The sequence below is a fragment of the Hirundo rustica genome, chromosome 3 (genome assembly GCF_015227805.2).
Source record: "Hirundo rustica isolate bHirRus1 chromosome 3, bHirRus1.pri.v3, whole genome shotgun sequence".
NCBI classification, from domain to species: Eukaryota; Metazoa; Chordata; class Aves; order Passeriformes; family Hirundinidae; genus Hirundo; species Hirundo rustica.
The window spans coordinates 10,806,209-10,820,591 of record NC_053452.1 but is presented as its reverse complement, the minus strand read 5'-3'; the positions used below and the strand labels follow the sequence as shown (position 1 = coordinate 10,820,591).

General features: G+C 41.3%; 1 long non-coding RNA gene across 1 annotated transcript; it reads right to left on the bottom strand.

Annotated features, from left to right (window-relative positions):
- Positions 1–3,347: 3,347 nt before the first annotated feature.
- On the bottom strand, positions 3,348–11,845 carry LOC120750573 (uncharacterized). Its single transcript, XR_005700051.2, has 4 exons — positions 11,641–11,845; positions 8,796–8,879; positions 6,522–6,622; positions 3,348–5,497 (listed from the first exon to the last, which is right to left on the bottom strand). It is a non-coding gene; the product is annotated as an uncharacterized LOC120750573 (long non-coding RNA).
- Between the last annotated feature and the right edge of the window lie 2,538 nt (positions 11,846–14,383).

Below are 14,383 nucleotides of genomic sequence, written 5' to 3'. Positions count from 1 at the left end.
TACGTGCTCTGACTAAGTATAATATTTCTTTCTGCAATGTATCCATAGGCTGTCTAGAGCCATCTAATGTTTATGGGAATCTTGTATTGATTTCTGCATCTTTGCATTGTTCCTCTTGGGCAGGGGAACTTCAACTGTAGACAAGTGACAAGAATCCTGATTGAGAGGATTGAGGTGGGACGTTACCAAGGTCATAAACATGGGAAAAATGGATTGCAATTGTTTTGGGTCATGGAAAATTCAGCATAAAGGATGGTTCTGGTGGAACAACAATCTTTGAACTTGTGAAAAGTCTGGACACAGAACTGTGTGTATCTTAAAAAAAATTTCAGATGCAAAGGGTTAAACACAGGAAAGTCATTATCAGCCCTACAGTTCAGGGCTAAATCAGTGGCTTCAGGAGATATTCTGACAAGTAACAGTTTCAGTGTGGTTGAAATGAGACGTGACTTCAGAAAAAGTTGTGAACACAGTTAATGAAGAGGTTGTTCTGCTGCTGCAGGATGCTGCACCAGGGAAGCTGGGAAAGGCAGGAGGTAGCAAGGCAAAGCCTGGAGGTCAGTATAAAGTCTGGATAAAGCCATGAGGTTCATCCTGCGTGCATGGTGTGTTTGGGCTTTGTGCACTGCAGAAGTGTCTCTTGGGTCTGTGATGAAGGTGCCACGCAGGTCTGCTAATCCATTAGAGCAAAGAAATTGCTGTGTTTAGCGTAATCCCAGCTACAACTGTGAGAGAGTTATTAACTGCTCACAGTTGCCAGCTGAGATTAAGCCAACTCACAGCCATCCAGGTTAGGCCTGCAAGTGGGTTCATGTCAGCTAAATTTCTTCCCTGAATGTCCTACATAGGAAAAAATGTCATAATTCCACAGACAACACCTGGTGCTGTGGATATCTGTCATTAAAACATTTAGGTTCTCTCTGCATCTTCTCTGAGAGAACTATTATTAAGCAACTTGCTGAATAAGCCTAGGTTATTTGGTGATCTTTGGCATACTCCAGTCTGGGTGTAAACTGATAAAGCAGACTTGTTCTTTCTGGTTCAGCGTATTTGGCTCCCCTTGTACAATAAGGAATACAATAAAATACCCATTCAAGGGAGCTCTCTAACTTCTGAACAAACACCATTTATGTAAAACATCTAAGAATGATGTGCCTGTTTCTTCAGCTCCTTCACTTACCTCCTTTACTGTTCCTGGAACTCTGCTGAGCAGCACCCTCAAGCCAGGGTAGCACACCTGGGGAGGGAGCTCTAACCAAGCCCTGCTCTCCTGTTGGGCACTAAATCTCGTATGTTTAGGGATAAAGTGCCAGAACTGCGAACAAGAAAAGAATCAAAAAAAAAAAAGTTGGATGTACTGGAGACATCTGATAGAACAAAAGCAGGTATTGAAAGATTGTTGTGAAAAAAGCTGTATGAAAGTTTTCTGGAAGATGAAGTAAAACATGGAACTGTTTCCTAGACCTATTGACCTGCAGGACATGATAACAAGATCCTTCCCTGTGTGTTTTATCGTGGTTTGCTGCAAGAGCAGAACACTGAAGCCAGGAGAACCAACTATTCATTCCCTGCAGGAAGTCTCTGGCTGCTAGAGGGGCAACTGTGGGCCCACAGGCAGTTCCAGGGAAATCCTTGCCCTGCCCAAGCCCTCCAGCAAACAACAGGTTATGTGCTGGGATCAGGGGTTTGTGCAAGGTTGAGCTGCTTTCCTTACCTTGCCCACTAAAGCCATGAGGCCACAGAGCAGAGCCTGGGCCATCACTGATGAGCTGTTGGGTTATCTCTGGAATAAATTCCCAGCAGCCTTGGAGCCTACTGGCAGGGGAGCCACTCAGAAAATCCTCAGGAACACCATGCTTCCACTGGAACAAACCAGAGGCAGGCGTGGCAGGTGGTCTGATTATGTTTGCTCAGCCAGTTTCACAGTATTTGCCAGTCAAAAAAAGGCATCAGGTGGTACAAAAAGTCCCAAACAAAGGTCCAGATGAACACAGACGTGACCAGACTTCCTCATCTGTTGCAGATCTGGGAAGGTGAAGGGAAAGGAGAAGGCACAAGGAGCAGGAGATGTGTCATTTCTGTTGGTTCTTGTGTGGCAGGCTACACACTGCACTGAGGAGAATTCTGATTTCTTTGTGTTTCTTTTGTAGTGTTTCAATTGTTTTCCACCAGTGACAGGAGAATTACAATTGTGTGGGTCAGTTCCTGTAGCTGCTCTTCTTGTTTGGTGGTTTTTGGCCAGTGTCCTTTCCTTGCTGCCAGCCCTGCATGCAGTGCTGGCTATCAGGAAAATACCACTTTGGCACAGCACTGAAAGCAGAGTCAGTTTGCTGTGAGTGGAGGATGGCTCTTAGATTGAGATTTTTTCAAATCTAGGCCTCCAAATGTATGATCATGGAACTTCTGTGGAAGCAGAGACTTCAAAGGTGTAGGAGGAGACCATTTCTAGAGAGGAATTTAGACAAGCCCTATAACAACATGGTAAATAGATATGGATTAATAGTACAGAAGGTCCCTGCACAGGTTAGATGTTTTTCCAAGGCTTAATATCCATTTTCTGCTTTTTAGCTTCCTTATGAATGAGAAGGTGCTTCAAGTTCCTGAAAGGTTGGACTATCCTTTCCCTTATCTCCGGTGAATAAAAGCCTTATGGTAAAAGAATGTTAGTCTTGCCCTAACTCATGTAATCCTGTAATTTAAACTCTGTCTCATGCTGTAGAGGCACAGAGGGGACAGAGCAATTGCACCCAGGCAACCTCAGCCCTGGCATTTTAATTTTTCATTGCTTGATTCTTCAGCTCTTCAGCCTTGATGAACCCATGGCACAGCTTTTTCTTTTTTCTTTTGTTTTACATGGATATAATAAAATAATGGAATGAGTGATTAAAAAAGAATTAGAACTTCCAGCTCAAAGATCAAACTATGACTCTTCAAATTTTTTTTTTTTTTAATATTGTAATTTGCAGTGCAAACTTTTAATGAAAAGTTTGGACATGATGAAGGTTTGCTTACATTTGGAGTTGGATAAATAGAAGGTGGTGCTCCGACTTTACATGCTGCTAAAAGTGAAGATTCAGACTTTTTTTTTTTTTTTTTTTTTTTTTTAAATCAGTATTTAAGAGATTATCAATGTTTGGAATCTGGGCAGCTCACCATGAAAAGAGCTCTCCATTCGCTGGTGATTTGCTGCAGCTGCAGGTTTGTGTTACCAGATTGCACACTCTCCTTACTGCTAGAAAGTGTTTAAGAATTTTCTTTCTGTTCTGCAAAAAGGGATTTTTTTCAGTCTGTGCTATTTAATTTTCCACTACTGCAGCATGATGGGTTCCAAGTAGTTCCCTAGCTTTAGTGCTCGTTTGTATGTCTTGTTTAAAAAGATTTGCTCGTAAATAGGGAGATGGGAAGAAGTCATTAGAGGAAGGATGAAAGGCTTCTGGAATAATCCCATGGAAGACAATGCAAAACATGTCTTGATATAACTGAGGCAGGATTTTATCCAGCAAATAATAAGTGCAAATTATTGTCATTGGTATAATTACTACAATTTTTTGATGAATTCTTGAAACTTGCTAAAAAAATATGTTTTTCTCTTATTTTCTCTTGTTTTGGTTAATGCAATGGCAGCATTCTGAAGATGAAGGTGTGAAAGGTAATTCTGGCATGATGACAAGAGAAGAAGTATTTAAAATTATGTCAGAAACTTAAAGCACACAAGATGAACCAAAAGAGCCTCTTAACCAGAGCAGTCATAAGAAGAAAATCATATAAAATAATCAAGGGATTAAAATTTGAGATTAGCCTGGAGTGATTCTAGCACTGATTTGAGTCAGTGCTTGAAATTAATTTTTGCTTTCTTTCTGAGGACTGGATTTGCCAGCATAGCTTCTTTTTGGGGCTTTTTTTGTCAAGCCAAATGGAAGGACAGGTTCCATCTTATTCATCAACAGCAGTTTGGGAAATGTGTGGCACTCCATGTCTCTCATGGTAGGGCTTAGGCTGGCTGAATAATTGAAGAGGGATTTAAAATATTTGAGTGGAAGTAGAAAATTTTTTAGAAATCATACAAGGTAACTGATTTTTTTTTTTATTGCACAGCATTTTATGACTTACTCAAGCAATGAAGACTCAGTAGGCAAGAACAAGTTGGCTCAATAAAAATGATAAATTGTAAGGGTCTGATTGGGGACAATGCATTTGTTCCAGCTGCAATTTTGCCTCCAGTCCAGAACTAATACATAAAGCTTATGTTGAAACAAACTTGGTATTGAAATGAGTAGGGCTTTGCCATTGTTTGGAGTTATTCTGGGATGTCATGACAGGTTTTATTTGCAGATCCTGACAAGTCAATTGTACCCACATGCACAATTATCAGCTGTAATCATGGTATTGCAAATGCATGCCCTCATCATTTGTCAATTAACACTTGTTTGAGAAGAACAGATTAAATTCATGGCCTTATTTCAGTCTTTATATACATTCCAAACTAAAATAAAGGTGGTAACTTCTGTAAGAGTAGTGGTTTTCTGGCAAGTGCTGGGAACTGGGAAACTGGGAATGTAGCAAGGGTATGCAGACTAAGGATATATTTCTTGTAAACAGGGAGAACAGAGGAGATGTTAAATGAGGAAGTAATAGAAAGTGTGGAAATCGCCGATCCTTAATGGTGAGGGGTGGAGCACACCTGCTGGATTTTGTGGAGTTTCGTAATGAGAGCCCAAACCCTTCCAAAAGCACTATTGTGCTCCTGTCTGTTATACCCAAGTAGAATTAGGAATAGTTCTGGAATAACGCTCCTGCACTGGAAAACACCCATGCCTTCTCCACTGCTCCCTTCCCCTGCAGCTGCTGGTAGAGCCACAACCCTGCGGAAGAAGAAGCCTGGCTTCCCCTGTGAGTTTGGCTTCCCCAAAGGAGCTGAGGCACAGCCTGGGTGGTAGCTATTCATCCCAGGGAGATTTTTGACTTCTCAGCAGGAAGCAAGTGCATATGAAGGCTCTTCAAAGGGACAAGTGTTGTCTGAGAGTCCTCCAGAAGAATATTAACTGAGAACATCCAGGTCTTCCACTTGCAGCTTGGTAAAATTGTAATCCTTCTTCTTCTGTCTTCTTGCACAAAAAGCTCAGCATCACCATTCATGTCCTTACACTCCAAATTGTCCTTCTAGCCAAAATTTGTGTAGGTGATGTTCAGGTGGAGTGAGTTTCCTGGAGTGTGTAGGCTCAGGTTCTGGTGCAGTGACTGGGAGCTGACCTGGGAATGCATTTCTGAGCTGGATCAATGCCTGGATGTCTCAGGATCAAACATCTTTCTGAGCCCTGATAAATATTTGTCCAATTAATTTGTTCAATGTCATTGAAGTAGGATGAGCTAAAACTTCATGAATATCAGTTCTAGGAACATTTTTAATGACAACAAGAAAAGTTGCTTTATTCTTCCCAAGAAGGCCTACATTGCTGGATATTCTCTTCTTTTAAAGTGGCTTATTCTTGCTTCCATCCTGTCCAGAATTTGATATGAGAATGTTCGTCAGCCGAACAACTCTTCAAAGCATCATCACTTTAAAAAAGCTGAACTCATCTAGTGCTGCATGAACTGATCACCCATGAAAGCCCACCTGTGATTCAGCTAGTAGTAGGTGTAGCCTAGGAATGGAATATTAAGCCCCTTATAGTTGAAAAATAGCCTATAATGACTTTGTTCTTTAGTATTTTTCCAGTTGGTTAATTTATGTAGGTTTTATGCTTTTGTTTTCAAATTTTGACTCATGAAAATTATTAAGTAAAAAGCTTGCAGTCAGCTCCATGCTACTTAGGCAATTTGGATGGAATTCAGCTCGAATCAGCAGAGGTGCAGAGGCTGAAGAAGTGAGTAGTTTATAATTACTGTGCATGAAAATGCCAGATTGTAGAATCTCTACAGGTAATTGTGAGATTGCTATAAAGACATCACACTTGCCTGCAGAGATTTCCCAGTCTGTGACTTCTATCCAGGTTGAACAAGAGAAATATTTCCTTTCTGCTATTCCATGTAATATTTTAAATTGAATTTTGAGTAAGAAGTTGAAGAAGATTCTGTCATTGAAAGATCAGATATAACTCAAGAAAACTGGATAATAATATTAATAATTTCAATACTGTCAGGATCTGACACTGCATTCTCAGTGGAACCCTGGCCTCCAAAGGTTGCATTTTGGATGCCTCCCAATCAGCTGGGATGAGAACAGCACCTTTCCTCTAAACTTCTGTGGCTGAGTACTTCTTGCCCAACTCCATTACTTTTGTTTGGTCTCTACTGGAACAACTATAATTTTTCCCTTCACAACACATATTTCTAATCAAGTGGCAATGATTTATCTTCTATAACCTCTTCTCTCTGCCCCTTTTTTCGTCTAATTGTTAATGCTGAGAAAGAAAGGTGAGAAAATTCAAGTGTTCTCCCCTGGCCATCACCATCCCTTTGGCTGCAGCCAGGAGCAGTTTCTCTGGAACAGACCTCTCTCCTTCAGTCCATGTAATTCTCACCTTGTTTATGACTCTCCCACTTGTTTCGTCTTGTGCATTTTTACATTTACATTGGGCATTCTTTGAGGAACAGATTGTGAATAGACTTGTACTGTGCAGGGCTTTAAAAAAGAGGAAAAATACAAATGAATGAGAGGACTGTAGAGTTTCTAACCTAAAAAAGGAAAAAATATCCTACTTTAACCTACTTTAATACTGTTTTTGTGAGCAGCAAAGGAGGCTATAAAAGCATCAGATTAATTTACTCATTTCTGGTGTGAAGCTTTCGTTGTAAGAGATTTGTTTTTGCTAACGCTAAGTAATCCAAAGAATTTAAAGGATGAGGAACAGATCTTTAGTGTCTTTTGCTGTGAAAAATCTTTAATGTGCTTTAGAAGGAAACTAAAGACCACTATTTGTTTCCCTTTGTCTTTTGGAAGTGAAAGGATGTTTTGTAGCAAATTCTTTTAAAAGCCATGCAAAAAAAAGTCTCCCTGAGATGTGACTCACTGTGACTGCTTGTACAGTATAAACAAATGAGAAACAGCTTGTGTCCTTGCTAAGCAGATTATCAGGAGAGGTTGAAAAGGTTCTTTCTAGAGAACAAGTAATTCTCGTCATTTTTTGTAATGCTCATGGAGCGCTAGGGAAGGGGAAATGAACACCCAGAGCCACATTTTCCCCTCACCACACCCTGTAGCACTAGAGGAATCAGCTTGTATTTAAGAGAAAGAAATTTAGGGTATGGAACATCTCAGTTTCACTGCGACTTTTGTGTGTTTCTTGTGCTCGGCCTATCAGTCACCTCATCCTGCCCATGCTGGGAAGGAACTGCACTATTAATGGAGCTGTGTTGCGCCTTCTGCATGGTTTTTTTCAGCACAGCAGCCTTTAACACAGCCAGTAATAATCCTTTTAGAGTGAGCAAATAGATAAATATAGGAGAGAAAAACTCCTAAATACAGAAGGAAATCTTGCTGCTGCTGCTGTTACTGAGAGCTCTGCCCTGGCTGCCTGGGATCGAGGGCTTGATTCTCCCTGTTTCAAACAATCAGGCAAAACCTGCAGAACACCCTTGTTAAATGATGCACTCTGTTCTGCAAATTAATGAGTGTACTCAGCCAAATTCCGTGTTCAAGGGAATGAAAATTTGCACTGCAAACTCTGGTGTTGTGTTTCCAGACAAATGAAATTAACTATTGTGTGGCTCTGGAAAACCTTATAATGAGTGGGAGACCAATCTGTTGCTGCAACCCTTTGATGTAAGGAACAAAAAATGAGCTGTGCATGCTGATTCATTTCTAAGCACAAAGAGTAACTCCCATCCTCAGGCTCTGAAACTTTCTGAGTTTCTAACTAACTTTTTTATAGTTAATTACTCACGTTAATATTTGCCACTAGTGACTTGAGGGGATGTTGTGTTAGAAAAATCACCATCCTAAAAGTGCACAAGGCAACACATTTGTGTGTATTTAACCAGGAGCTGGTTTTAGTATCTTCCCTGTCCCTATAGGTTGGTTTATGTTATTCTTCTGTCATTTCACCCCCATGTACCTCTGGCAGTGAGCAAAATAAAACTTCCACAGGGCTTCTCTGCTGCCCTGACTGTTATTTCCCAATGATCTACAACAATGGTTATTCAGTAACAGCTGGGCCATGTCTTCTTTAGACAAAGCCACTGTGGGGCTGAAACCTCCCATTGCTGGAGCATAACTGTTTCCCTGGAAACGGTTAACTAGCACGTGTTTTATTGTTTCCAACTGCTTTCCTGGGGTATTTGCAGGTGGTAGAAGATGCTTTCTTAAAGAGGGGTCATAACCTCGTGAACTTTCAGATGTTGCAACAAATTAGGGGACAAAAACATTTTTCTGTCTTTCAAATGGATTAAGTAAATCTTATTATCCAGCCTTTGCGAGACAGACGTAACTCACAGTTTGATTTTTAGCATTATATCCAGATGCTGATACAAGCATTTCTGCTGTCAAAATTGTGTCTTGGGAATGGGAATCAAGACCCTATTCCAATAAGATTTCAAATAATCCAGTGAGAACATGCAGACATTAAGATTATTGTGACTTTCTTTTGTCCTGGGTTTTTGTCAGCTGTTGTTTCTTTCCCTGTATGTATTTCTGGTGAATTTGATGTTTCAGGGATTTATCTTAAAAATGCACTTGGATCTATCAGAATTCTTGGGTTGATAGATCTCAGGATTAATACAAAATGTGGAAATTATGGTAACCATGAAAAAATAACTTGCTTGGTATTTTAAGTTGAAAAATATGAAAGTATACGTACAATGCAGACACACGTGCATTTATGTGTGTGTCAGTAAGTAGGGAAGCAGAATTTCGTCAGCAGGAATTACATCTTCATTTTTTCCTGTACCAAAATTAAATGTGCCTTACAGATGTATGTATTGAATTTATTAAAAACAGACAAACAAACAAACTCCACCCCCAAAAAACCCACCACAACAACAAACAAACCCAAACAAAAAAACCCCCAAACCAGTGAGCAAACATTTTCCTATGGTACACAGGAATGTTTGAGCTAGAGTGGTTTGTTAAGAAGAGACAGTCCCAGGACAAAAGAGGGACAAGTAACATGTGACACAGTAAAAATATAGTTAGATTTTAATAAATTCAGCAAAATCCATTCCTAATCAAGTGGGATGAAGAGAGAGCTCCCTCTCCTGTCTGTTAGATAAAATTTATAGTGGCTATTTGTATGTTTACTTTGGGGTTTAAATAAAGATAATGTTTCAGTGACATGCTGGGAAGCTTGTAATAAAAGGCTTCATTTCTCTGGAAAGAGTGAACAGACAGTTAAAGCTGATCTAACCATTTTTTTGAGGCATTCTGAAGCTCTTCTCTTGCATTGGTAGCGTGAAATCGTTTTGAAAAAGGTACTGGCTGTGTAACCTGATTTTATAGTGTGCTCTGAACTAGGCACAAAAAAGCTCCCCCAGCTTGGATGAGAAGCTGTCCCAATTTTCCTGAAATTAACTCTCAGCCCAGTGGCAGGTTCAAACCCTTAGGATCGTGGTAAATAATTAATTTTTTATTTCTTGTTATCTGGGGAACAATGCAAGTATTCAGGACCTTCCTTCATGGAATTTGTTTAATGGCACATTTTTGAGATAGAGTTTTCTCGAAGGTACAGCCATGGTAGGTGTTGCTGGTCCAGCCCATCTGCTGCCTTTGTTACAGAGCACATACCTCATTCGTAGCTTAGATACGCCTGGGCCCGAGCTGGATCCCAGGCACATGTGGAGAGAGTAAGGACAAAATTTCTGCTGCTCAGAGCTGAGCTTTTCCCAAAGATTTGCAACAGATCCAAGCAGTGAAAAATTAAAGGCTACTGGTGACCGAGTGGTGCCATCAGAAGAGAGCAAGTAAGTCATATCCTGGCTAAAATGCACCTGTGAATATGACTTCAAAGAAGTGCATCTTCTAAGACTGATTTTACAGAATGTCAAGTTTGGGGTTTTTTTCTGATTAATCTGGGCATTACTGTATAAATCAGTGACCAGTGTGACTTGGTTGCAAGCTCATTTTATATGGAAGCTTAATGCAGGCTCCTTCTTGTACCTATCCATGAAAGTTCTTTGCTTCTCTTCTCTCTGTTCCACATCCCATCACTGCTACAGCTTTTGGTTTTTATGGGCTGCTCAGTCCCATGACAGCAAGGATCATCATCAGTTACCCGTGGATGCATCCAGGGGTTAAACCCAAAGGTCAGGCTGGTAAGTGACCACAGGACTGGACAACAGGTCCGTGCCCTGAGCCCTGACTGGCGAAGTCTATCCCTGGGACCTGCCTTGGAACAGCGGAAAGAGCAGGAAAATGGCTTCTGGGCCAGAGCATAAAGCAATTTGGCAGAGGGATGTGCCAAGTCCCAAGGGATTTTTAGGCAGCACCTGGAGAAGGCTTTACTGGGAGCTGTGGGGAGCTCTGTACCTGGCTGCACTGAGCCCCAGTGGCAAGGACAATTGTTTGTTCCCTGAGATAGCTGCGTGGGCTGTTGGGTTTGTGCTGAACAAGGGTGTGGGAATGCCACCTTCTGCAGGGATACATCATGTGTGCCTTGAAGTGCTAGGTGAGAACACTGCTCATTTTCACACGTGTTTCAGAACTATATTGCTTGATGGCTTCCTTTGCTTGGGCTCGTGACTGACTGCATGAAAACTGAATCAAACTCAATTTTTGGACAGATCCATTTCCTGTCATGATTTCTACATGATCTGTTAGAAGATACTTGGATTGGAGAATGGAAACTGAACTGAGGCAAGAGGAGGAGAGAGAAAAGCAACAGGTTGTACACTCAGCCTATTCCCCCTCCCTTTTTTGAAGGGGAACAGCGTTAAATAGGTTAGCACTTAAATAAATTAGCCTCAGGCCAGAATGTCAAGGAAGAATGAAAGAATTATCCTTATTGCCTTACTGAAAACAAGTTTTTAATTCACAAAACAGGTAAAAACTTCCTGATATACAGTCTGCCTCATGCATGCCTTGAACTATATTCTTCAGGGGCATCACACTGGTTAGGGCTTTTCCCTGAGATTGATGTGATATCAAACAATAAAGAATTATTATAAAGTTTTTGCCCACATGCTTGTTCTGCTGGAGGTTTTCTGGCAGCAGAGTAACTCAGACTAATCATCTGTGTGCAGCCACCCCACTCTGCTTCCCTGCAAACCAGCATGGATTCCTCCCCTTGCCCTCCTTAGCACCAAACTAGTTTTAAGTCTGTTATAAAGCAACTTGGATTCCAGACACAGCAATGAACCCACATTGAATTAATTATATTCTGTGAAGTTCAGAACTCAGTTAAGTCATTTCATTTTTCATAGTTCTGAACAAAAAGCAAATGAGGCAATGACAGAGGCTTGAGTGTTGGCAATAATAAGATTGTATTTTGCTGTATAATTACTATCTCATTAATTCTAACTGTTGAAGAGCAGCTGCTGACTGTTGGTACCAATTCACTTTATGACTAAACCAATGGTCTTGTTCAATAAATGAATTGACATTATTTTCAGGAAGAAAGCATTAGGAATATTTACAGAGCTATAGCAGTGATTAATAACAGGAGTTATTTACCATCTCCCCTCACCCTGAATTTAAAAGTCCAGACTTACCAGAAAACATGGCTACAAGATGTTCACCTTTCAGCTGTGTTTCTGCAGACTCCAGTTCTGCTTCCAGCCTGCTCACTAACATTTGCAGTCACTTCAGACACCCTGTGCTGGGATAGATGCTGCCGGATGTGAGCTTGAAATCACTTAAAAAGAAAAGCCTGGTGAGCGCTGCCTTACACCCAGACCTTTCTGCCTTTGCTCCCAGTTTGCCACAATTAGTTGCTAAAACGATTCCTCAGGCTGGGGCAGTAATCTAAGAGCAGATTAATTTGTCACTGACTGCAAAACGAGGCTAGTGGAGAGGAGGAAGAGTTCTCTCCCTGCTCTCAAATCCCCTCTGAGGTCCCCAAACCGCGGCGCTGACAGCGGCACGGGGGCACAGCTTCCACGAGTCAGGCCTACTGTGCCGCCGGCTGCTCCCGGCATGGCAGCTCCCAGCTTACTTCTCAAACAGAAAAGCATCTGCTCCTCCAAAAGTTTCAGAAGCACCGGAGAGATAGCTGAGAACTACAAGGAAAATACAAGTTTTCTATAGGAAACAGCCTGGCAGTCCACACTTTGTTATTCACTTGATAAGCAGAGTCTTTTTGACAGTCCTAACCTTCTAAACTATAGGTCCTGCTGAGCCCAGCATGAGTCAAACGCTGGGTACCATCTGTCAGAGCTTTAGTGAGGGGGTTTTTTCCCCCCTCTCCTCTTTTGCAACAATCTGCTAAGAGGGGTGCGGAATAGAGGTTGCTTTCCTACCCTTAAATGAGAAAGCAGGGAAATTCAATCAGAAGCATTAAAGAAATCCTGCTGTTTGCAAAACCTCGGGAGGCACTGGGCCGGAGAACAGATTATTCTGTGTTCCTAAAGATTTTAAAAGCAAATATATAACAAGTATATATGCCTTGACAAGTGGGGAGAAAATCTGAACCCCCAAATCGAGAAGATGATTTTGGAAAAATGAGTTTATGTGAACTGTGGTATTAACAGGAGTTTTGAAGTGATGCACTGTTCAGATGTTTCAGCTATTTTCCTAAAGGAACACTCTGAAATGATATTCCAAATTTCCCATTGATTGACATTTAATAAGAGGAGCTGGCAGAGAAGAAATGCCCCCCTGCTACATTGGAAAAGAATTACTAAAGGGACATTTTTATGATTCATTAGTTTATATTCAGCCCTAAATTAGCACCTGTCCTGAACTCTGTCACAAAGTTTGCTGGGACTTTAGAGAAACAAATGAGTATTTCTCTTTAATATGTTGCTAACAGAGGGATTTGGGGTTATTGTAACACAGGTGGAAATGAGAATATACAGATTCAGTGTCCTGATTTTCTAGAGCTGAGGGCTGTGTGGGGTGATGTATCTGCAGTCACCTGGGTTGGTCTGCAAGGTGCAGCCAGGTTTTGCCTTCTGCCTGCACAAGTGGCAATTTGAGAAGCAAGTCCCCAAGAACCACAGCAGTTGCTAATACTTGGAATAAAGAAGTGGAAAATTCTTTCAAGTCATGGATTTTTGTTGTACACCAGCCTGTGTTTTATAGGGTAATGTGGGACCGAAGCTGTTTTGTGTTAGACACTGCAGTGTCAGCAGTGTTAGCTCCACACCAGTGAGACAGCCCTATGTGTCACAGCTGCTCCTTGGGGGACTTTTAATGCCTTTCTTATCTTTTCTCCCTCAGCTTTATAAACTGAAGGAAAAGTTTAGCCTTCACAGCTGGGTTTGTGACTCCACCTGGACATTTGTGTCAGTAGTGCTCAGTTTTCACTTGAAATGATTGTAATCAACCACAGAAATTCAGGGTATAATTGTGCATGAAGTTTTGTTTAAGGTCTGAATTTTAGAAAGCAGAAACTCTTAATTATCTTTACTAACATGCTTAGGTCTTCTTTTACTGCATCACATTCCACCTCTGCTGAGTTACATCACATTTCAATTTGTGTTAATTTAGCAGAAGAGATCTGTGGCTAACTGTGAGCACAGATTGAAAAAGTTCCAATGCAATCTTACTGTTTCTTTAGTCACAGCAATCCTGTATTGCCATTATAAAAGGTCAGCAGTTTGATTTTAATGAGCAGTTCTGGTCTCCTTGCAATTTTATACTCATGCAATTTTGTTTAATACACACAAGCACTTGTGAGCGCTTGTGCTGGTTACACAGGTGGGGAGGGAATCAGTGAGATTCAGAACTTGGTGTTTGCTTTGTCTCTTCTTGTGAGCAGAGGTATTAAAATGTACAATTTGGGCACAAGCAGGTGGTTACAAGAGTTGTGGTGTGTGGCAGAAGCAGTTTGCGTGGAGAAATGGCTTTAAAGGCGTCTGTGTGGATAGTTGTACCTGTGGCTGGTGTCTTTGGGTTTGAAAATAGGATTTGAACAAAAGGTGATGTTGTGACTGTCCATGTATTGGGAGGCAATTGTATGTACAGTACATATTTGTCCAGATTCCATTTTCATCCTCCTTGCCTGTGTTTGCTGTGGCAACGGGCAGGGACAAACCAGAGCTGTGCCCCTTTGTCCCTGGGGCTGGGGAACACTGCTCGGTGGAAAGCCCCCTTCCTGAGGGGCATCAGGCCATGCAGGCAGGGTGCAAAGGAGGCAGAAAAGATGGAAGAAGGGCAAACCAAAACTGTCCAGTCAAAGCCATTGTTTTCAATTGCTGTCTCACTAATAATCTGTATTTTTTGAGGGCAGTGTAAAGGCTGTGTTTCTCACTGTGCTGCATTGGTGCAGCAATGCTGCCATACAGGGTGCTT